The sequence below is a fragment of the Cupressus sempervirens genome, chromosome 10, assembly GCF_028749045.1.
Source record: "Cupressus sempervirens isolate cs-2001-9-10 chromosome 10, ASM2874904v1, whole genome shotgun sequence".
NCBI lineage: Eukaryota > Viridiplantae > Streptophyta > Pinopsida > Cupressales > Cupressaceae > Cupressus > Cupressus sempervirens.
The window spans coordinates 31,464,642-31,490,654 of NC_143127.1; positions in this window are offsets into that span (position 1 = coordinate 31,464,642).

Sequence of the window (26,013 nt, forward strand, 5' to 3'; positions counted from 1 at the left end):
ATGGGATTAGCCTTTAATCAAAATTAAAGAAGGATTAGAAGATTTTGGAAGAGGTTAGTGGTCTTAAGGAAATTGGCCAAGTTTTGGGCAAAAAATTATTTATTTATTTATTTTGGGTTTTCTGGTCAATTTATTAATTAAATAATTAATAAATAAGGAAATAATGTTTAAATAAGATTTAAACATTTTTGGGAGGGATTCCTTAATTAAATATTTTTAATTAAGATAAAGGGATTTAATGGCATAAAAATAAATAAATAAATTAAATAATTAATTAATTAATTAATGATGATGTCATCAGGAATTTTTCAAAAAATAAAAATACTTTATTTTCTAAAGGTTTTTAGGTGTCTACACTAAGTACATACTTTGACTTCAATGTTGTCACTCAGCATTTGAATGACTCAACATGCACTGCTTGCTCAGCTCCTAAATCACTTAGCACATACTATTAGCTTGGCACATGAGTGATTCGGCATATGAGTGACTTGGCACTCACTATTTACTCAACATATGTTACTTGTTCAACATGAACTAAGTAAATGAATTTAAGTGTATAGACACTCACTTGTCAAAACCAATATGAGATTAACAATTTCCCCCTTTGACATGAGTGTCAAAAACACTTGGTCATACATTAATATTCTTATTCTTACAAGCATAACATAAATGAATATTTGGCTTCTTCACAAAATTTCAAAATATCAAAATTTTGCAACATGACTTATACCTCAAAATCTTATAACTCCCCTTGAGTTGTTTGATCTATTTTGTACTAAACTCTGTATCACAATCTTTCTTCTACTGAGTAGGTTTTCCTCAACTAATACTCTTTGATCTATTTTGTGTTTCCACTTCCTCTTACTCCCCCATTTTTTCTCCCCCATTTCTCTTATTCCCCTTTTTTTGATACTAATGTCAATGGGTTATACACTAATAGTGTATTACTTCAAAAAGGATTTATGGACCTCAAGAATTATTTTAAGAGTTGCACCCCAATTATCACAAGCTACCACCAAAGACTTAATTTGGATGGCCAGGTCAACAACAAGGTGTACTAAGCCATCTAATGTAGAAAGATTGGGTTTTTTCTTCATAAGTGTTTCTACATTGCCTAGCTCCTTGTGTAAAATCTCTATGTGAGGAGTCAATGTAGGCTGGATGTTGATCAATTTAGTCCTTATGTTGGCTTCATCTTCTTGTAATGATGCTAGCTAACTTTGGGTTCGCAAAAGGGTCCTAAAGTGTTTCTCACTTTAAGCTAGAGTCATGGGAAATTTTGAACTAGATGACTACATTTGACTCTCCAAACTTAGGGATGTGATTCCTTATCTCCTATGTAAAGGGTGTAGGATTACACAATTTGGTGTACAGAGAGAAAATCTTCTCTAGTACCTTCTTCACACTATCTATCTTAGTTTCCAATGCAACCCATGTTAGTGCAATATCACTAGATATTTTCTCATTCACTTTATTTTGAAACTTCTTTTTAGACCATTCTAATAGGCTAACATTAATATTTAGGTTAGTATCACTTACTCTTTCCACTATATTGGTCAATTGTTTAATGATTGGCTTTGTTTCATCTAGAGTAGGTAGATTAAATCCATCTGAGAAAATGTCTTTGATCTCAATCAAATCTTGCTTCTACCTATGCTCCTTTCTAAGAAGCTCCTAATGTTTCTTCCTTGCTAGGGCCTCTTGTAGTATACCCATCTGCTCAATTATTATTGTTACATAATCAAACTTGGGCAATACAATTTCTTCATCTAGGCTAACATCCTCATAATTAATTACCTATTCTACCTTAGATGAGCTAGGAATCGGCATTGATAATTACAAAGATATTGCATCTATGCTCAATCTCTAAAGAGTTTGACCGAAAGGAGTTCTTGATTTTGGTAATATCACTTGTGCTTGAATTGCTACTAGCTCCTTCAGCTTGGGTGTCATATTTATCTCTTCAAACTTTTCCTTTTCTTCCTCTTTGACTTTAGTTACAACTTGATCTTGTGTTGGAGGCACAGGTACATCTACCTAACTTGTTTGAATTTATGTCCCATCATTCACTGGTGTGTCCACCTGGGCTTCTCCAACTATCTCAACCTTGGCTTTTTCATGTCCTTGTACATTGTCTAAGACTAGAGTACCTTCTATTAGTGTATTGATAGTGCAACTTGTTTTCTCCTTCCTTTGATATACAACTAAGGGTTGTGAAGGTTGTAACTTGTGACTTGAGGAGTGAATATACGTGTTTCTTGTGTTTTCACTTCCTCCCCTACAGTCATGGATTCTAACTTATGAATTTCATCTACACTTACCAATATAGGGTTGTCACATAATTTGGCCTATACTATAGATTGGATAAGTGTCCTTTTCAAATCTTTCTTTTGTTGGAATTATGTTGTATTTGTCATTAGTGACAAAACTCATTCAATTCTAAATGGTTACCTAACTCATCACTCAGTCTACAGTTTATACTAAGCACTCAATGATTACCAAGTAAGTTCATTAGTTAAGCAATTCACAAAAAGTATTCCTAAAACTACTAAGTGAGTGTGTAGTTTAGTAGTGTTTACCAAGCTTACAGTGCTCACCGAACATGTAGTGGTCACCAAGCTTCTCAATATCTATCAAGTAATGGATGTGTAGTGTTTATCAAGTGAAAGCAAGATAAACAAAGGATTTAGTATCTACCAAGTGACACTATATCTACTGAGTTTCCAATGGTTACCGAGTTTGAAGCTATGTTGTGTGATTAGTATGGACTGAGCTTCTAATTCTACTAAGTGCATGATGATGCTGAGTAATGCAGTGGATGTCGAGTATCAAAAGTTCACCAAGTCAGCTTTTAGAACTCGAGTTTCTACTATTTGGCTTACTCAGTAATATTTTGTTTTCTTGTGTTTTAGCCGACCTTGTAATTGTAAATATTGGAATGGTATATATTTAATCCATTGTATCATTTTCAATATATGGATGAGAGTATCAAGCAATGGATATGTAATTTTTTGAGAAGAGTAAAAGTGAATCAATAGTAGAGTAGAGTATTCAACAAGCTTTACAAGGAATAGTAAAGTTATATCAATCACAAGAGGTGACCTATACTTCAAGAATCTAATTAGCAATCAAGTTGTAAGTCAGATTTACTATTTCATCTCGATAGGTGAATTAGTTTTCTAAATCCTTTCATAGGGTATACTTAACAGTCTTTGTTTAAATCTCCTAATAGATTGCATACTTCATTGTGTGTTTGTAAAACCTCTAACAAGGTGGATCTAGTAGTCCAAATTGCTCTTAATAGGGCAGATCATCAGAAGTGGTCAATGTAAGCTCTAACATGCCAACTTTATATTGCAGTAGTGAAGTTTTGTGGGTATCATCCCCACCCCAGCTTTACTTTCTATTTGGAAGGTTTCTAGGTCACCAAAATACTATGTTCATGTGCTATGAATATTTATCTTTTCTCATGCATGCAATAGATTAGATGAATGAATGATAAATGGATTAAGTGCTAGATTAATTTAAAGTTTTTGAGGTTACTGGTTCACCTCTCCCCTCTGAGTAACCTAGCTAGTCTTGATTATTTCCAATAATTGGTATCAGAGCATTGTGGTTCTCAAGATAAAGTTTGACAGCTTGAGCAAAGATCAAGGACAATGCAGATATTCAGACTTGGAAAATCTACTAATAATGAGAAGCTAGATCTGGAGATGGCCATAGGCCAACTCAAGGAAGCAAAAGAGCATCTTTCCCAATTCCTAAAAAGAAGGAAGGAACTTGCAAAACAAATGGATGACCATCAGTATGTTGAAGAAAAGATTGAAGACTTTTTCCCTTCAAGCAATTCAGATGAAGCAAGTGAGGCAATCAAAGAACTCCTAGAAAAGAATGGCTCCCTACAAGAAGAGGTAAGAAAATTGAAAAGAGAACAAGAAATTCAGTCAATAAGAATGTGTGAAATCTTGGAACAAAGGAATAAGGCAAGTGAAGACTTGGAGGCAAGGAACAATGCAAATCAAAATCAATTCCTTCAGCAAGAAAGTCTTATCAGTTAGCTCTCAAATGCAAATGAGGAAATCACGAATTTGAGATTTGAAAATGAAATTTTAAGGAATGATTTAATCACTGAAAGACAAATCAATGAAAGATAGAAAGCTCATCTAATCTCTAGAAAATAACTCAATGAAAGGATGATGAAATCTCAAGTAGACATGGATCAATTGAATTAGCAAAGTAAGTAGAATTTTTATAGGAAAAAAGGTAAAGGAAGAATTGGATACAAAGAAGAAGGTGAATCTTCCAAACAAGGTGCCCAAAGGAATCAAAGACCTACTTGCAATTACTGTGGTAAGTTAGGTCATACATCAAAAAAATGTTGGAGCAATGGAAAGGAAAAATTCAATGGAAAATGCTACAATTGCAGTCAGCATGGTCATAAAGCTAATGAATGCAAGGAGAAACCAAAATTTGAAGGTAAATGCCACAAATGCAAGAAACAAGGTCAGAAGGCATTTGAATGCAGATCCAGATCATTCAATCCAAATGAACAAATTGTCAAAGCAATATTTGGTTGCAACTACAATACTTGGTGTAGATGTCACTATTATGGAGAATATGGACACATTGGCATAGATTGTACAAAGCATCACTTGAGAAAGAGGGATACAACAGTAAGACATTATACATGCACTAAACTTGGTCATATAGCTAAAAACTACATGAATATAGGAAGAGTTGAAAATGAAAAGAAAGATAAAGTTGATAACATTAGAAAGAAGATGAGACAATAGTGGATTCCCAAATTTACCAAGAAAAATAGTTCAAATGATGGCCGTGTCAGTCAAGAAGAGGGTGGCTCCACTATTTCCAATTAGATTCATGTAGAAGGAACTGGAACTGTATCTTCAAGCTATATCTCAAGTAGTTCCAAATGAAAGAAAGAAGACGATCCAAATCAATATTTCAGATATAGAGGGATCACATGAAACTAGGTCATACCAAGCAAGGTTAGTCAGAGACTTAACTGAGCTAGGTTGGGAGTAATGAAAGTTTTGTTTAGTTACCGAGTCACAAGCTTTTATTGAGCTAGTGAGTGGACAATAGTCTTTCATGCACTACATCATTATGCTACCTAGCATTAATGGTGAATTCTCATCAAAAGGGGTAGAATTTGACTTTATTTTTCACCATGACTTCATAATTCATAGAGTAGAGCGATTCCTGTGCATCCAAGCGATTTTGAGAGAATTTGTAGCAAAGAATTTGTTAAAAAAATTTGTTTCATTTACCGAGCAGCCATGGCATCCGAGAGTAGTAGCAACAACAAGGAAAAAAGAGGTTCAGAAATGTTGGTAAAAAGTGTGGAATGGAAAGCATCAAATTTCAAGCTCGTACCAATAGTTGCGGAGTCACTGGACTCTAATGGAGCTCAATCTCAAATTCCTCCCAAAGTACTTCTAATTAATGATATTCACACTCATTTTAAATGTTTTGTTCAAGAGATTGGAACCCTAGAGATGGATAGTGCCTTAGGAGAAATGTGTGTTGATGGTTTGTTGAAACTTGAGCATAAGCACCTAGAAACCAAAGGATTAACCAATATCCCACATATGCCAAGAAGCTTTCAGATTAAGTGGATTAGGTATATTCTTAGTCATGTGCATATGGACAATTGTGGTTAGAATAGCTTGTATTGATCACAAAGAAGATGATTCATAAGATTATGGGTCTTCCCATGTTGAGCAAAGACAAAACTACCAAAACCCTAGGTTGGGATGAACTCCAGAAGAAAAACCTAGCCAAGTGGGATGGTATAGGCATGAAGATTAGCACTATTTTTGATGTTGAATTGAGGTTTGGTATTCACATCATTGCTCATAAGATTTATAGCTCTAGTCATTTGAACAATGTGCTGTGTGAGGAAGTTGATTTGGCATATAAAGTTGTGAAGAAAAATATGGAATTTGATCTGTCAGAGTTATTGTTGAAGCAATTGAACAAAAACATGAATAGTATTAGGACATCTAAGAACAACCCCTGCAAATTTGGTTCATTGTTAACATGTCTTTTATTTTATGTTCAAAAGTTTTTCCCATCAAAAGGTTCAGTAGTATGGAGAAAAGATGTTCCAATTCTGTATCAGATTAATGAATTCATTGCAGAAATGGGTATAAATTTTGATAGCATTATGGACAACTACTTTGAAGATTTCAAGCAGAAGATGAATAACAAGTTCATGATTCCTCCTAAGCTTGTTGAGGATTATAAAGATGATGTATGTTTTATGGTTGATTGTGATAGAGTGTATATTTAGGCAGTCAGGCCTATAATTGCATGGGTGAAACCTCTTCCATATGAGGTTAATATTGATGAAAGTAGAGATATCATTGAAGCACTGGTGAATGAGCTAGCAGACCCTAAGCAACCTACTTTTGGAACTTATGAAGAGGCCAAAGCTAGAATTGAGCTTGAAATCAAGCTACCCCAAAAAATAAGAAAAGGCAAGAGGAAGATAGCCAAGATGAAAAATTCTAGTGGCCCTCTTATGCTTACCAAGGGAAAAGGAGAGCATGAAGAAGAAGAAGAAGAATAGGAATCTGAGAAGGAGGTAGAGCCAACAAAGAAGAAGGGTAGGGTAATCATTACCAAGCCACCAAAGGCCTCTACAACTGTATTCACAAGAAGATCAAAGTAGAAAGGTGGGATTGAAGTTGTGCTTAGCAAGCCCCAAATTACCTTCCAAGAAAGGTTGAAATAGATGGAAGGAGTAGGCATCACAAACTTCGAAGAATTAAAGTTTGAAACAAGAAAAGATGCTAAAAAGATGCAGATTAAGGAGTTGGTACTCAATAAAATGGGAAAATGGAAATATTCCCTAGATCAGATTGCTCTATAAATTTCAAAAGAACTATTGGTAAGATTGCATCCAAGGTGGGAATCAACTGTATAGATAGTAAAAGACATATATGAGCAATCATTGAGAAAGTTATTGCCTAATCTCATAGATGCAAAAGTAAAGGTAGCAATGGAAAAAAATGAATGCAAAATGATGATTAGATTCCATACATGTTTGATTTTGATCAAAGAAATTGAGCATGTTGTTAGAGATGCAACAAACATGTGTAAAAACATATATCATCTGCACAAGCCTAGTGAAGACCCAGTGGAAATCAAGGATGATGATGATGATAGTGATGATGATGAAGAAGACAATGCTCCATGTGTCACTTTTGATGTTGAGGACTATCAGACATTAAAAGTTGATGATGAACAGAAAGAGGAAGAAGCTGAAGAAAAAGACAAGGAAGAAGATGAAGAAAGTGATCCAGTAAGAATTGTAGCACAAGTCATTGCCTCTCTTCCTCATTCTCCACCTAAGACTACTACATCATCAAGGTTGGAGATAGCTTCAACAAGTATGATTGCAACCACTTCATGTATATCATCTACACAATCATTATTTTCTACCTCACAGCTCTAGGTATCTGTAATGGAAGTGTCTACCACTTCATCTACCGAGCTACAACCCTCTTCATTAGCTCTTGAGTCAACATCATTAGCAGTGTGTTTAGCAACTAGTTCTACAATTTTGACAACTTCTTCAGCAACATGTATAGTAAGTTTACCATCATGTTCTATAGTTTTTTCTAATATAGATTTAATAGCATCAGCTTCTGTTCTAGTTAGTTCTTCTATTGTAAGTACTCCAGTTTGTGCTCCACCTATTGTTACTTCATTTTTGGGTAGCACATTAGTTTTGGACACAGTTAGAACTTCTTTCAGTTTTCCTTCAATTGGACCCATTCAAGTTTTTATTGCAAGTCCAGCTATTTCTACTATTGTTTCCATTTTTAAGTCCAAGGAAGTAAGCTCAGAAGTAAAACCATGGACTGCTCTAAAACTTCTGCTTACTAGTAAGGAAATTGATGAAGACATTGATTTGGACAAGGAAATTGTAATTCCTAATTTGGATCTAGATACTACCACAGTTGATGAAATGATACTGGTTAGTCAGCTTTTGGAGCAAAACGCAAGGCAAAAACAACTAAAAGCTGAAAGAGAGAGAATTTACAATAATTGAAAATGCCAAGATCATAATAACTGAGGCTATAGGTGTTGATGTAGACACATCTCAACACATTTTGTTACAACTAGAAGAAGCAGTAAATAAGTTCCATGAAGATACTTCTGGTCAAGAGAAATTAATAGAGAAGGCAGAGAAAAAGTTTGATAATAAGGTGCTTGAGCACATTACTATAAACCAGGTAGAACTATCTACAATTTTGAGCAATCTTGAACATTCTTTTTCCAATGTAACATCACTTTTTTCTAGATTATGTGATGTTATCGAGTTTACTAAGGAAATAAAGGAAAAACTCAATAAGATTGATTTGGATATGAAGGCTAGTGCTCAAATGCTATAGCTTGACCCCAACTCAAGCTCAACACATCACATCAAGGTGAGATTTTTGTCAAAAATTCAGGCATAATTGCCAAAAGAGGAAGCCAAGATTAGGTCCATATTGATAGATATCCAAAATATGATCCTTCCAGTTATGGACACATTGCATACTCAAAGACATTGGTCCATGATAACAATTTTTTCATAGCAGATCATATGATTGAACTCTTTGTAGAAGTTCAAGTGGCACTCTTCACCTACAAGATTTTGCAAGACAACCAGGATAAGACATTGGCTCTTATTGATGCAAGAGCATCCAGAGGTATAAGGGCAATCCTGTGTCACCCAAAAAAATGTACTTAGACTTAGTTTCTATTTCATGTCTTTACATTTTTGGATACCCATTTGGCTCAAATAAAGGTTCCAACTCTCATAGTTCAACTATCAGTGCGTTTGAAAATCCCAAAAAAATAGGAGCATGTATTTGGGCCATCATTCTAGTAAACTAGAAGGTGTGAATTGGCTAGATGAATTTAATCATGATTTAGAGCATTCCAAAAAAAGAATCAGGTCAATAGGCCCCACGGTTTGAAAGTTATTGCAGTTTTTCAGGTTTTGGAGACCTCCTAAGAATGCTTCAAAGTTAGGTTTGGGGCATTAAATGACCTTGAAAAGGGTCAAAAAATGGGGAATGAGTGAAGCTTGTCCATAGGGCTATAGAGCACTTCAAGAGCTTTTCGAAAATGTAAACGGTTCGTCAATCAGAGCTACGGTTCAAAAGTTATGCCTCCCAAAAGTTCGGTTACCGTTTCTGGATTCTTCTAGATTTGTACCGACTTCTAACGCAGCTTTTAGAACCTTCTATTTCATCGGTGGATGCCTACTAGCACTTTATAGAATGTACTCCTAGTCCTTAACCCTTTGGGGTCTATTTAAGGAGATTTCTGGCATTGTAAAAGGCAATTCGGAGTGGAGTTTGAGAGGAGGTACTACAAGGAGAAATATTCTCCAGATTTATGCTATTCTAAGCCCTTAGGGCATGTTCTGAAGTTTATTTTCTTTGTACTATTTGTACTAGCTTATTTTCTCAGTTAATATAATTTCCCTTTTCTGTTGTGTCCATTCTATTCTTGGGTTTTGTCCCCATCAAGTGGTATCAGAGCGGGTTTCCTGAGTGTGTAGACAGAGTGCTGACTATGAGGCAGTTTGCACCAGGATTGTGTGGTTGTGGGTTTGAGTTAAAGATGCTTCCATGAAGAGAGCATGGTGGAAATGCCAGAGCTATTAATCCTAAGGAGGTTAGAGCCCTCCAGAGGCAGGTACAAGCATTGCAAGAGGAGCTTCGTAGAGGAGCAAATGTTGCCGCAGGTGACAATAGTGAGGATGACAATGAAGAGGAAGTAATGGGACCAGAAGAGGAAGTTGATGGGGAAGTTCTGAATCCTATAGAGGAAAGGCTTTTTAGGGCCATTACTAAGTTTGGGAAAAGACCTACAATTGAAGTGGGTATATTTTCAGGAAATCTGAAACTAGATGAGTTGATCGATTGGATCAATGAACTGGAAGAATACTTTGAGTATGAGGATATAAGGGACCCAGATAGGGTTAAGTTTGCAAAGGCAAAACTAAAAGGCCATGCCAAAATCTGGTGGCAAGAGGTTCAACTAGAAAGAATTAGAAGAGGAAAGGAGAAGATCACAAGATGGGATCGCATGGTGGACAAATTGAAGAAGCAGTTCATTCCTGTGGACTACGAGCTTGATCTGTTTAAGAAGATGCATGGGTTAAAGCGAGCAGGAAGATCAGTCCAAGAATATACAGAGGAGTTTTATTGACTCTTGATTAGAGCGGGGCATGCAGAAGCAAATAAGGAGAAGGTTGCTCGTTATATCAGTGGGTTGCGACCTAGCATCCAGGAGGAATTAAGTCTGGTAAGAATGACTAGCATTGAAGAGGCATACCAGTTTGCCCTATGAGTTGAAGAGAAGCTGAATAAAAGGTTTGAAGGAAGACAAAGAGGGTGTGGTCAAGGAGGAAGGGGAAGTGGTAGATCATCTGGAGGGCAAAATGAAACCCAAAAGAAAAATGAAGATGTGGGTACTAGCAGAAACCAGAGGAATGAGGGTTTCAACCGCTCCCATGATCAAGACTTTGGAAATCAAAGATGAAGAGGTAGAGGATGTGGACAAGGAAGAGGAGGCTTTTGTGGTACCTATTTCCATTGCAATGAAGAAGGTCATCATGCCTTTGAATGCCCTCAACAACAAGGAAGGATAGATAGGAGAGCTGAGGGCCAAGCTAGGGTTGCTCATGTGGATGAGGATGCACAATCATCACATTCAGAGGATGCAGAAAGAGGAGAGACCTTGGTAAATGAAAGAGTCCTACTAAGTGGTGAGAATGAACTAGGACAATGGAGGAGTTTGTTCCATACCAAATGTAAGTGTGAGGATAAATGTTGTGATGTGATCATTGATGGTGGTAGCACTGATAACCTAGTATCGGAAGAGATGGTCTCTAAGCTAAAGCTCAAGAGGAAGAAACATCCCCAACCCTATCGGATTTCTTGGGTAAAAGATGATCATAAGGTCCTGGTAAGTGAACAATGTTTAGTAAAATTCAAAATTGGGAGTTACCATGATGAAGTTCTCTGTGATGTTATTTCGATGGATGTTTGCCATCTATTGTTGGGTAGACCATGGCAGTTTGATAGACATGCAATACATGATAGACATGCAATACATGATGGACATGCAAACACATACTCTCTGACAAAGGATGGAGTTCACCACAAATTGAAGCCCATGAAAAAGGAAGGTGAAAAGGTATATAGCAGTGCTAGGATTTGTCTTGTTGATGGAAGGAAGTTTTTAGATGGCATGAAACATCAACATATGTGCTATGCTTTGATTCCTAGGAAAGATAAAGAAGGTAGTAGTGAAATACCATTTGAAGTTTCAGATTTACTAGGGGAATTTGGAGATATTATCTCTGATAATGTTCCAGATGGATTGCCACCAGTAAGGAAAATCAGTCATCGGATAGATCTGATTCCAGGAGCTAGTTTGCCTAACAAGGCTGCTCACAGGATGACTCCTACTGAAATAGAGGAGCTAAATAGATAGGTTCAGGAGCTATTGAGGAAGGGCTTGATTCGAGTGAGCCTGAGTCCATGTGCAGTACCTATAGTACTTGCACCAAAGAAGGATGGAGAATGGAGGATGTGTACAGATTCTCGAGCTATAAATAGGATAACCATCAAGTACCGATTTCCTTTACCAAGGATGGATGATCTTATGGACTGCTTGAGTGGAGCTCAGTACTTCACAAAGATAGATCTGAAGAGTGGCTATCATCAGATATGGATTCGAGAAGGAGATGAGTGGAGAACAACCTTCAAGACCAAGGAGGGTCTTTATGAGTGGTTAGTCATGCCCTTTGGATTGACGAATGCCCCAAGCACCTTCATGCGGCTCATGAATGAGGTACTTAAGAAGTTCTTGGGAAAATTTGTTATTGTCTATTTGGATGATATTTTAATTTTCAGCAAGACTTTGGAAGAACATTTACTGCATATTTGTAGTGTCCTTGAAAGGATAAGGGAAGAGAAACTGTTAATTAATCTAAAGAAGTGTGTCTTTGCAAAAAGGGAGTTAGTCTATTTGGGGTTTGTTATATCACCTGAAGGTCTTAAAATGGATCTAGAGAAGGTAAAAGCCATCTTGGAATGGCCTACTCCAAGGTCTGCTACTGAGGTAAGATCATTTCATGGTTTGGTTAGTTTTTATAGGAAGTTTATTAAGAATTTCAGTGGCATATGTGCACCCCTAACTGATACAATAAGAGGGGATAGAAAAGAGTTCAAATGGACTGCAGCAGCTGCAAGAAGTTTTAAATTGCTGAACAAGAAGGTGACTGAGCAACCTGTGTTGGCACTTCCAGATTTTAGAAAAGTATTCCAGGTGGATTGTGATGCTAGTGGTAGCGCTATTGGGGCTATATTAAGCCAAGAAGGTAAGCCTATTGCATATTTTAGTGAAAAATTGAATGATGCAAAGAAGAAGTATTCTGTTTATGATCAAGAGTTCTATGCAATAGTTCAGGCCTTAAAGAAATGGAGGCATTATTTATTGCCAAAGGAATTTGTTTTGTATACTGATCATCAGGCATTACAGTACCTAAATAGCCAAGGTAAATTGAATTAGAGGCATATGAAGTGGGTAGAATTCTTGCAGAGTTATACATTTGTGTTGAAGCATAGAAGTGGAAAATCTAACAGGGTTACAAATGCACTAAGTAGGAGACAGTCACTGCTTACAGCAATGCAGGTTGAAGTAGTTGGGTTTGATGAACTCAAGAATTTGTACCCCGAGGATCCTGATTTTGCTGAAGCATGGAAAGTTTGTAAAGAACCTGTTGCTGTAGATAGAACCAAGTGGTTAGACTATTTGATTCAGGATGGCATGTTGTTCAAAGGTAGTCAATTGTGCATTCCAAGGAGTTCCATGAGGGAAAATCTGATTAAGGAGAAACACAGTGGAGGGATGATAGGACATTTTGGTCAAGATAAGACCATTGCCATTCTTAGAGAACATTATTTTTGGCCTCAAATTTCACAGGATGTGAAGAAGTTTGTACAAAGTTGCCACGTTTGTCAAGTTGCCAAGGTGTTTAGTCAAAATATTGGCCTATATCAGCCATTGCCTGTTCCATCAAGGCCATGGGAGGACATAAGTATGGATTTTGTTGTTGGATTGCCAAGGGCACAAAGGGGTAATGACTCAGTATTCATGGTGGTTGATAGGTTCTCCAAAATGGCACATTTCATTCCATGCCACAAAACTCATGATGCTGTCCATATTGCAGACTTGTTTTTCAAAGAGGTGGTAAGACTACATGGTCTTCCAAGGAGTATAGTTTTTGACAGAGATACTAAATTTGTGGGGTATTTCTGGAGGACATTGTGGAAGAAGTTGAGAATAGACTTGAAATTCAGTTCCACGCATCACCCACAGACTGATGGCCAAACATAAGTGGTAAATAGAAGTCTGGGTAATTTGCTGAGATTTTTAGTTGGAGATAAGCCCAAGGGATGGGATTTGATTCTACCACAGGCAGAGTTTGCTTATAATAACTCTGTAAATAGGAGTACTGGAAAATCACCATTTCAAATTGTATATGGGAATAGCCCAAGGACTGCACCAGAATTGAGGAAGATAGAACAAGGGGAGAGAACAAGTGCTAAAGCTGAGGAATTTGCTGAACACATCAAGCATCTACATGAAGAGGTTCAAGCACACATTATCAAGATGAATCAAGAGTATAAAGCTAGGGATGATCAAAGGAGAAGACATAAGGAATTCCAAGTAGGGGATCTAGTCATGGTGCACTTACAAAAAGAAATATTTCCAGTTGGTACTTACAACAAGCTGAAAATGAAGAAATTTGGCCCCTGCAAAGTTTTGAAGAAACATAACTCAGGAAATGCATATGAGGTGGAGCTGCCAGATGGTATTCACATTTCTCCCATTTTCAACATTGCAGATTTAATAGAGTATCATGATGATGGTGCAGATGAGGAGCTGGTTTTAGAGCCATGTCCAATTCCTGCTTCTAAGAAGGAGGAGATAGAAGACATTCTAGATCATCGTGTGGGTAGGAGTACCAGTAACAGGCAATATGAAGAGTATTTGGTCAAATGGAAAGGACGGCCGATCGAGGACTCAACTTGGATTTCAGCAGTTGAGGTTTCCCATTTGGGATTTCCTCTACCATCCATAAAGTGACAGGGTCACTTTTCAATCTACCCTGGGTGTCTGATGCAGGAGCATCCAGAGGTATAAGGGCAATCCTATGTCACCCAAAAAAATGTACTTAGACTTAGTTTCTGTTTCATGTCTTTACATTTTTGGATACCCATTTGGCTCAAATAAAGGTTCCAACTCTCATAGTTCAACTATCAGTGCGTTTGAAAATCCAAAAAAAATAGGAGTATGTATTTGGGCCATCATTTTGGTAAACTAGAAGGTGTGAATTGGCCAGATGAATGTAATCATGATTTAGAGCATTCCAAAAAAAGAATAAGGTCAATAGGCCCCACGGTTTGAAAGTTGTTGTAGTTTTTTGGGTTTTGGAGACCTCCTAAGAATGCTTCAAAGTCAAGTTTGGGGCATTAAATGACCTTGAAAAGGGTCAAAAAATGGGGGACGAGGGAAGCTAGTCCATAGGGCTATAGAGCGCTTCAAGAGCTTTTCAAAAATGTAAATGGTTCGTCAATCGGAGCTACGGTTCAAAAATTATGCCTCCCGAAAGTTCGATTACTGTTTCTGGATTCTTCTAGATTTGCACCAACTTCTAACGTAGCTTCCGAAACCTTCTATTTCGTTGGTGGATGCCTACTAGCACTTTCTAGAATGTACTCTTAGTCCTTAACCCTCCAGGGTCTATTTAAGGAGATTTCTGGCATTGTAAAAGGCAGTTCGGAGTGGAGTTTGAGAGGAGGTGCTAAAAGGAGAAATATTCTCCAGATTTATGCTATTGTAAGCCCTTAGGGCATGTTCTGAAGTTTATTTTCTCTGTACTATTTGTACTAGCTTATTTTCTTAGTTAATATAATTTCCCTTTTCTGTTGTGTCCATTCTGTTCTTGGGTGTGTCCCCATCACTTATTCTCAAGGTACACTTTGAATTTCTCTCACATTTTGGTGTCTCTATTTGAATATTTTGCATATCACTTTGGAATTATTGTCAAAAAGGGGGAGTAAGAGATGCTAAGAGACTTGTGGAGACATTATGGGATAAAATAGATTGAAATTTGTATAGAATAAAAGGAACAGAAAGACTATGTATGGATTATGTCATATGTATGGGGGAGATATGTGAAATATGTATATACAACGTGTTTACAAAGATCAATTTTGAAAAATCAAAAATTAGTATGTCAATGTACATAAGTCTTAGCTCATAAGTGTTTTTGTCACTAATGCCAAAGGGGGAGATTGTGTTGTAATATCTTATTGGAAACAATGCTTTTGAGAGGGGGGGGGGGGGGGGTGAATTAGAAGTACTTTTGACCTATTTTAAATCCTTAATAACATGTCTTTGAAATGAACATGCATGCATATAAACATTAAGAAATCATAATATGTATCACCACATAACACTTGAGATTTTGGTAACGCAGAAACCCTCCAAGAATAAGAAGGTAAAATTGGGTTGGGGATGATACCCACAAAAATTACTACAGCAATAATGTTTAACCACTTCTAATGGTTTGCCCTGTTAAAGGCTTTACACTATATCAATAGTGACCTAGTTAGAGGATTTACAAACACTTTACATGAAGTGCTACCTTGTTAAAGGATTTCTTCTGATCTTGATCCTCTAAGATCTAATATTCATTTTTATCCCCTACTTTTTTTTTGATTAACTAAATATTCTTTTGTTGATCTCTTCCTCTAAGTCTTTTTATACTTCACTCTAAAAATAGTTTTTCTTCTACACCTTTTTCCCTTACTATACAATGAGACTTAGTCTTCCTTATAAAGACATTCAAAGACTTAGGGTTAGATGTGGATCTATGATCCATATTGAATCTTTTTTTTTGCTTATTTCTTATACTTCTATCATTGGTTGCATTCCTTCTCCATTTTTCTTATTGGATGCATGTAGATTGTTTAGTAAATTTAAATGATTTGATCTTATCATTTAAATCCTTCAAGATTCATCATATGTTGGCCATGAGAATGGTTTACATCTGAGTTTGTGAAGTTACAAACTCATATGCTAATTCTGAGTTACTCGGCACTTACTACTTCCTAATGCTCAACACCTTCTATAACTCGGCTCATGTATCATTCCCATCTTGCTCAGCATTGTTTATGACTCGACACCTGAACATTGCTCGGCACTTGATCTTCACTCGGCACTTGAAGATCACTCAGCACCTGATGGCTTTCCTGACTTGGCACAACCTATGACTCAGCATACATAGTGTACTTGGCTTTAATGTAGAAAGTGGTTAAGTGTGTTGGCACTCAAGTGTCAAAACCATTTTTAGGCTAACAATCTCCCCCTTTACATGAGTATCAAAAACACTTAACTAAGCATTAAGAATTATTTATCTGATCTTATGAGTATGCTCACTGATCTTCTTGGTATATATATAGAGGTTTGAATGACTTTATCAAAATATTGTAACTTACAATATATACCTCAAAAATTATTATAACTCCCCCTGAGTTGATCATGCCTTGTCATGTCATGAATTCTGATGTCTTGTGTCATTATGCTCACAATATTCACAATATTATCTCCAATATTATCTATTATCTCCCCCTTTTTGATATGGATGTCAAAGGGTCCTAAATAGTAATGCCATGCTTGGCCAAAAATGTCTTATTTACCTCAAGGAGTATTTGGAGAGTTGCATCCCAGTTATTTAAGGCAATATCCAATGACTTTTGTTGGATTGCAAGCTCTGCTGCTAGATCAACTAGTCCTTCATGTGTAAAAATATTTAGATCCTTCTTTAGGACTATTTCTACATTTATTTGCTCCTTGTGTAATACTTCTAAGTGACGAGTGATGGAGGCTTGAATTTGCATCAGCTTTTCTTTGATAGTGGCCTCTTCTACTGATAATGCAGCTAATTCCCTCTGAGTGTGAAGTGTTTGAGAAAATTGCTTTTCACTCTGTGCAAGATTTGAGGGTAGTTGCTTGCTAGAGAGCTTTAATTTACTCTCAAGATTCAAAATTTTTGGATTTATTTCTTGTGTGAACTTGGAAAAATCACACAATTTGTTATAAAGGGAAAATATGTTCCCTAGTACACTTTTTACATTTTCCAATTTTTTGGCTAGGTCAACTTGTCCCAAAATTATGTTATTAGCTATTTTCTAGTTGAATTTGCCTAAAAACTTCTTTTTTGACCATTCCATTAGTTTTACATTAGTATCATGGTCTTCATTATTCACTTGGTCAACTATATTAGATAGTTGCTCAAGTATTGGCCTGTTTGCATCTGGAGGTTGAAGGCTAAAAGCATCCATGAATATATCTTTTATCTCATTCATTTCCTGCTTGTATTTGTAGTCTTTCCTCATTGCCTCTTGCCTCCTTCTCTTATCCAATGAACTATGTATTTCATTCATCTTTTCCTCATTTAGAGTGTTTGAATCATAATAGGGTATTTTAATTTCTTCATCAAGCTTAGGAATACCATAATGAATGGTCCTGCCTACCCTAGTAGAACTTGAACTTGGTGTACTGACATGTAAGGTCATTGTTTTAGTACTCAACTTATCACTGGGTTTGGTGGGAGTTTTTGTTTTTGGTAATTCAACCAAAGTTTATATTGCAGACTCCTCTTTATCTTGTGTTTCTTCTTTGTCCTCTTCTTCTTGCTTGGCTTCTTCTTGTGTTACTACTGTTGGAGGTGTATTCACTGTCTAAATTGTTATCCATGTGACTACCTCTGTTGTTGCACTTGGCTCCTAATGAGTTTGAGTGGCTAATCTTGGTGGTGATGGAGGTGGTAGAAATGAAAACCCAGTAGTTTCAATGGTTTGAGGTGGTTCTTGTGGTAACACCTTGGCTTCTTTGAGTTTATCTACTAACTTTTGAAGATTATCCACACTGACCAATATAGTAATTGTACACAATTGTGCTTGTAGAGTTGTTTGGTCAAGGATCTTAGTAAGATGCACTGCAGTTAATGGATTGATGTTTGGATATGTGGTGTCAACAACACCCTTAATTTTTATGATTTTTGCAAGTGTGGTTGTATAGTGAGGCGGGCTAGGAGGTGAAAGTTGTGTGTCTTGCACACTTTGCTATTCATCAGTTCCTTTGTCTTCATCTTTTCCTTCCTCCTCTTTTTCTTTCTTGTTTTCCTTTTCATCAACCTTTTTCTCTTCTTCTATTTTCTCTTCTCTCCTCTTCCTTCTTTCTTCAGGTTTAGCAGCAGCTTCCTCTTTGTACACCTCTTCAAGGACATCTTCAGTTGTCTTGTACAAGTTTTTCCAAACTCTTGTAGTTCTCTGCACAAATTCTTCAATCTTGTTTTGTAGGATGGAGAATGCCCTATATTTAGGTGTAAACCTTTTACTATGCCTTTTGACTGCTTGAGTTACCTGTTCTTTTGTTAAATCAGGCAGTAGGTTTGCTAGGGTTGATTCCCTCATCTCTTTCTCCATCATTAGATAGAAATGCCATCTGTCTTCTATAGTTTTAGAGAATTCCTTTGGCAATTTTCCATCTAATTCAAGAGGTGTATACTTGAACTATGCCATTAATGCATAGATTGATTCTTCTATGCTATTTTGTTCCTCTTTACTGAACTTATTGAAATCAATCTTTTTCATTTCACTTAAGTCTCCATTTCTAATCTTCTCACATAATATATCAATTGAAGATTTAGGAGGATGACTTACCCTTTTAGTCTGATCTTCTTCATCAATATAAGGTTGGGCCACATATCTTTTCCTTTTCCTTGGTTCTTCCTATGCCTTTGTGTTCTTCTTCTTTGTGGCTTCCTCTTTGGCCTTTTGGGTAGAGGCCCTTGTTGTAGCTCTAGTTGTTGGCTTCTTAGGTGTTTGCACAACAAATTTCTTTGGTAAAGGCTGAGAAGTAGGACGTTTATTTGTCTTTGTTTGGATGACTTTGCCCTTGATGGGTGCTTCCTTGGCACTCTCATCTTTCTCTTCACCTTGACTTTGAGGCAATTCAAGTGGCTCTTGTTCTAGCTCACCTTCTTCTTCTTCTTCACTAATCTCTTCTGCTTTGCCTGCTGCACTTGATTCTCCAACACCAAATTTCTTCTTTATCTGCTTTACCAGCTTGTCTTTCTTCTTGACTGTTGTGGCTATCTTGAGTTCTATAACAACTCTTGATTTGACAGTGTCATATGTTCCAAATGCCTTTGCAAATTTATCCATTTCCTCGACAAGTAATGTTGTCATGGCTATAGAAGCTTGGTCAACATCAAGCTCATATCCCAATGGTCTAAGCCATCTTATTCTTGGAAGGATTGCTTGAATGTAAGTATAATCAATATCAAGAAGAAAACATATGTCATTTATATGCTTTTCTACTAGTGAAACTGGTATTCTCATTCTTTTGTTCATTGCATTTCTGAAATCCTCAAAATAGATAGACATTTGATCATCAAAGCTATCTCCCATTTGTGCAATGAAATCATTAATTTGATCAAAAAAGGTTTTATTTTGACTCCAGTTGACTTTACCAAATGAAGGGAATTCCTTCATTACATAGAAGAACATACAAACCAACACTGAACCAAATTTACACTATGCTCCCTTGGACTTTCTAATAGCTCCAAGATTTTCATTGATATGTTGCAACAAGAGCTCTACAAGGTCATAGGTGTGGTCTTTCTATACAAGCTTATGTGCCACATCTACTGCTATGCATGGTGCACTATTTAACCTATTGGATTGATAAAGCTTATGTGATATAATCCTTACAACAAAGTCTAGAAGGGGATCAGTAATGGTATCTATGGTCATTCCTCTATTGTTCCATTTTGCACCTGTGTTTTTCTCAATTGTTTCCTTCTTTTCACTTCTCAATGTCTTTGGCCGATCTAGGGTTGGAAAACCTGTAACCCTATGAACCATTTTCTTAGTAATTTTGACTAGTCCTTGTTCTAACTAGAATGATCCATCATGGATTTTGCTGAGTATTATGTGTATCCACTCATTTTTTAATACGATTGGTAAAACTAGGGCTTTGGTTAAACCCTTCTTTTCTATAATAGAAAACTCATCTTTCAAAATACCATTTTCATAGAGTTTTTCATAGGCATTAAAGATTTCCAAATCTCTTATGGCTCCTATTTTATAATTTTAGCACTTTCACACATCCTGAACCATAACAACTTTTTTAGGGATGGTGGATATGGCACTAGCGGGATCATTTTTGTATGCAACCTTTGCTATAGGTCTAAACTCAGGTTGCTTAACTTCATTGCTGACAAGTTGAATCTCATGGCTCATTTTCCCTTGGGTCATTTTTGAACTAGACACCATTTATATCTGAACTAGGGTTTTAATGATTAAAGAAAACTTCTCAAACTATAAAACTCGGCACCTAAAGGAAATACCTTGATAAGTGCTTAGATTGCTTGGGTAGATGCTAAATTGCTGCAAGACACTGGTTGAAAGCTTGAAAATCACTCAGATGTGCTCAAAGTAATCGCTCTTCATTTGAATGGCTCAAGAATGAATTGATTTTTTCTTTTAAGCGACAAAAGAAACTTTGCATTTAATGCATTCTAGTACTTGCACCTATCACTCATCTTCCAAATGTTTTTCAACTCGGCATCCACTCGGCAACTATACTTACTCAGCATCTACTCATTTTTTTAATAACTTGGCATCAAAGTAGTTTCACTCGGCATCCAAAGACAACTCAACATCATCTTTCAAGTTTAGTCTTAGCATCTTTTCTCATGCAAATTTATACCTTGCAGTGCTTCTTCATGGTTTAGGGATGATGTTTGATACTTTCTTATGTATCAGCCCTATAGGCTTATCTTGTGATTAGTTAGATTAGAAATGATCACTTGACCTCATGGGTGAAGTGACCCTTTCATAGGATGTACTTGATCCATCCTTTTTTTTCCATGTCTTCTTCATGTTTGTTCTTATGTGTTCCACATCAATCTTTTCTTTGGCCTTATTTACTTCAGTCTTGGGTGCCTTGGCCTTTGTTGGACAATTTTTGTTGACATGTCCAATTTTCAAGCAACTGAAGCAAGTAGTCTATTTCAACCATCTTTTATAGTTCCCCTTGAAATGTGTTCTTATGCAATTCTAGGGTATATGTCCATACTCTTGATAATAGTGACAACTGTACCTAGTGTTATAATCCCAATGATAATGACCTTCATTCTCTTTTGCTAGTTGATTTGCTATCCACATAGGCTTTCATCTACATTCAAATGCCCTATGTCCATATTTTTTGCAATTATGACAATGTCCATTAAATCTTTGTGTCCTTGGGACTTTGGATCTGCAATCTTGTTTCATATGTCCTTGCATGTTGCACTTGTGACAGGAATTCTTGCTCTTAGGTGTGTTTTGCTGATTGATTCTTCTACTCCTGCAAACATTAGTAGTATGCCCCTTTTTATTATAGTAATGAAAAATGGGTTTATAATCCTTACATTTGTCACTTCTTTGCTCAACACTCTTTGATGATTCACCAAATTCAGTGATGTTATATCCAAGTCCTGATGTATCATGGATGGATCTTGGGGATTTCAACAGCTTTTCAAAGTACTTTATGGCTTCGCTTGACTTGTTGAGATTCTCTACCATTTCTTTTTCTCTGTTCAATTCATTCTGCAATTGTTCATTCTGCATCCTCAAAGTAGAGATCTCAATATCTTTCATATTAAGTTCATGATGAAGGTTCATTATTTGGACAAGTGTATCCATCTACATGTTTCAGATCCTTGTTAATTTAGTACATTTTTTTTCTAGTCTATTTGCAAGATTCCTTTTGTCATCTTCCATCATGAATCTATCCTCAACTGCTCTTTTATTTTGTTCATTGATTTCACATAACATTATGGCTTGTGATTCATGTTCCATCTTGAGAGATCTTATCTCTTCTGCTTGAACTTTGTTTTTCTCCATCAGTTCTGTTATTGCTGCATCAAATTCTTTAGTGTCTCCATTAGCAAACACTTGTGTGGTATCAATCTCCTTGTAGTGTATATCATTTTCAGCTATGGCTATCTCCTTTTTTCTTTTCAAATATTTTCTTAATTCCACTCTAGCTTCTTCTACTTTTTGTAGAGTGAGATGCACATCTATCACCTGGTTCTCAATGATCTTTCCAAGTTTGAAAACTTCCATCTTTCTATTTGTTTCTCCAAGCTGTTAGGCTCCTTTTTGAGAGAAAGTAGCTTTGATACCAATTGTTGTAATATCTTATTGGAAAGAATGCTTCTGAGAGGGGGGGTGAATTAGAAGTACTAGCTTTTAACCTGTTTTAAACCCTTAATAACATGTCTTTGAAATGAACATGCATGCATATAAACATTAAGTAATCATAATATGCATCACCACATAACACTTGAGATTTTGGTAACCCAAAAACCCTCTAGGAATAAGAAGGTAAAATTGGGGTGGGGATGATACCCACAAAAATTACTGCAGCTATAATGATTAACCACTTCTGATGGTCTACCTTGTTAAAGGCCTGCCCTGTTAAAGGCTTTACATTGTATCAATAGTGACTTGGTTAGAGGATTTAAAAACACTTTACATGAAGTGATACCTTGTTAAAGGACTTAATCACCTATTTAAAGGATCTACAAAATAGCTGTTAAGCTAACCTATCATCATAGGATTTCCTTTCTAATACAATGGCTAAAGAGTATTAGGTATAATACCTTACAATCCTTGATTTCTGAATATAGGAACTTGATCTACTTTCTTCTAATCTTGATCCTCTAAGATCTGATATTCATTTGTATCCCTTGCTTTTGTTCTAATTAACTGAATATTCTTCTGTTGATCTCTTCCTCTAAGTCTTTTTATACTTCACTCTAAAAATAGTTTTTCTTCCACACCTTTTTCCCTTACTATACAATGAGACTTAGTGTTCCTTATAAAGACATTCAAAGACATAGGGTTAGATGTGGATCTATTATCCATATTGAATCTCTATTTTTGCTTATTCATTATACTTCTATCATTGGTTGCATGCCTTCTCCATTTTTATTATTGGTTGCATGTAGATTGCTTAAAAAATTTAAATGATTTGATCTTATAACTTAAATCCTTTGAGATTTGTCATATGTCAGCCATGAAAATGGTTTACATCTGAGTTTGTGAATTTACAAACTCATATGCTGATTCTGAGTTACTCGACACTTACTGCTTCCTGATGCTCGACACCTTCTATAACTCGGCTCTTGTATCATTCCTATCCTGCTCGGCATTGTTTATGACTTGGCACCTAAATATTGCTTGGCACTTGATCTTCACTCGGCACTTGAAGGCTACTTGACACCTGAAGATCACTCGACACCTCATGGCTTTTTTGACTTGGCACAACCTGTGACTCGGCATACATAGTGTACTCGGCTTCAATGTAGAAAGTGGTTAAGTGTGTTGGCACTCAAGTGTCAAAACCATTTTTAGGCTAACAAATTGTTGGTATTATGTTGTATTTTTCATTAGTGACAAAACTCATTCAATTTTGAATGGTTACTAAACTCATCACTCATTCTACAATTTATACCAAGCACTTAGTGATTACTAAGTAAGTTCATCAGTTTAGTAGTTCACACCGAGCATTCTTGAAGCCATTGAGTGAGTGTTTTTTTCAACAGTGTTTACTTAGCTTATAGTGCTCACCAAGTAGGTAGTGGTCACTAGGCTTCTCAGTATCTACCAAGTAATGGATGTGTAGTGTTTACCAAGTGAAAGCAAGGTAAATGAAGGATTCAGTATCTACTAAGTGACACTATATCTACCAAGTCTCCAATAGTTACTGAGTTCAAAGCTATGTCGTGTGATTAGTATAGACTGAGCTTCTACTTCTACCAAGTGCATGACAATTCTGAGTAATGCAGTGGATGTCGAGTATCAGAAGCTCACCAAGTCAGCTTTTAGAACGTGAGTTTCTACTATTTTTCTAACTCAATAATATTTTGTTTTCTTTTGTTTTAGTTGACCTTGTAATTGAAAATATTGGAATGGTATATATGTAATGTATTGTATCATTTGCAATAAATGGATGAGAGTATCAAGCAATGGATATGCAATGTTTTGAGAAGAGTAAAAGTGAATCAGTAGTAGAGTAGAGTATCTAGCAAGGTCTATAAAGAGCAGTAAAGTTATATCAATCACAAGAGGTGATCTATATTTCAAGGATCTAATAAGCAATCAAGTTGTAAGTCAGATCTACTATTTCATCCTGATAGGTGAATAAGTTTTCTAAATCCTTTAACAGGGTAGACTTAACAGTCTTTGTTTAAATCTCCTAATAGAGTGCATACTTCATTGCATGTTTGTAAAACCTCTAACAAGGTGGATCTAGTAGTTCAAATTTCTCTTAGTAGGGAAGATCATCAGAGGTGATCAATGTAAGCCCTAACATGCCAACTTTATACTATAGTAGTGAAGTTTTTTGGGTATCATCTCCACCCCAGTTTTACTTTCTATTTGGAAGGTTTCTAGGTCACCAAAATACTGTGTTCATGTGTTATGAATGTTTATCTTTTCTCATGCATGGATTAGATTAGATGAATGAATGATGAATGGATTAAGTGCTGGATTAATTTAAAGTTTTTGAGGTTATTGATTCACCCCTCCCCTCTGAGTAACCTAGCTAGTCTTGATTATTTCCAAAACCTTTGATAGAAGATTTATGTTTTGATTAATGGGATTAGAAACATCCTCTATTATGACAATTTTAGTGTTTGTACTTATCACCTATGGAGGGCTAGCAGTGAACATTTTTATATCTTGTACACTCTAATATAGTTGTTGCTCTTCCTTAGTTGTTTCCTAATCATCAATTTTCATATCAGTGCCTCCCTTAACTATGCCATCTTCATTGCTCTCATCTTCATCATCTTCTACCTCAATGGGTTCTTGTTCATCATCTTTGGCTATGATCATTCCATATGTAACCTTCCACATTTTTTTGGACTTTAGTACATAATCCTCTATGTTGTTTTGTAATATGCTAAATTCCCTATATTTAGGTACAAATCTCATAGCATATTTCTTTATGGCAGATACTTAGGTACAAATCTCACAGTATATTTCTTTATGGCCTATACTTAGGTACAAATCTTATATCATATTTCTTTATGGCTTTAGACATTTCAGCCTTGCTGAGTTCTAACATAACTTGAGCAAGGGATGTCTTCCTAATTTGTCTTTCTTTGTTCAAACAATAATGCCATTTTTGCTCAACTCTATCATATAAACTCTTAGGTATGGAGTTGGCAATTTCTAGAGGAGATTTCTTAGAAGTAGTTATAATGGCACATATTTCCTCTACTTGATTCTTCTCAATATTTTGAAGATTATCAAATTCAATGTGAGAGAAACCTAAAAAATCAGCATTGTTTCTAATGTTCTCATATAAATTATCTAGGTCTAAGGAAGGACTATGACTCACCACTTGGAATTGGCTATTGTCATTAGATTTAGTCTTCTCCTCATCAAATTCAGCTTGAGAAACATACTATCTTCTTGGTCTTTTCTCAACTCAACCTTCCTGCTCTTTAGGCTTGGCTAACTCCTTAGCCTTCTATGTAGTGACTCTTGTACTAGCCCTTGTGGTAGGTGTAGTTGGTTTGGGCTAACTAGGTTTTGCAACCTTCTTTGGTTTTGTCACTACTTGTCTTTTTTCCTTTCTTTTCTTCTTGTCAGTAGGAATAGGTGCTTCCTTGGATTCTTCCTCCTTGACACCTTCTATAGTTTATATTTCCTCATCTTTTTGATCCTCTCCTCGACCTTGTATTAGAGCCAATGTTGCTTTAACATATTTGTCCTCTTCTTCCTCTTCTTCAACTCCTTCACCAAAATTTTCTTTCAATTTCTTTACCAATTTTTC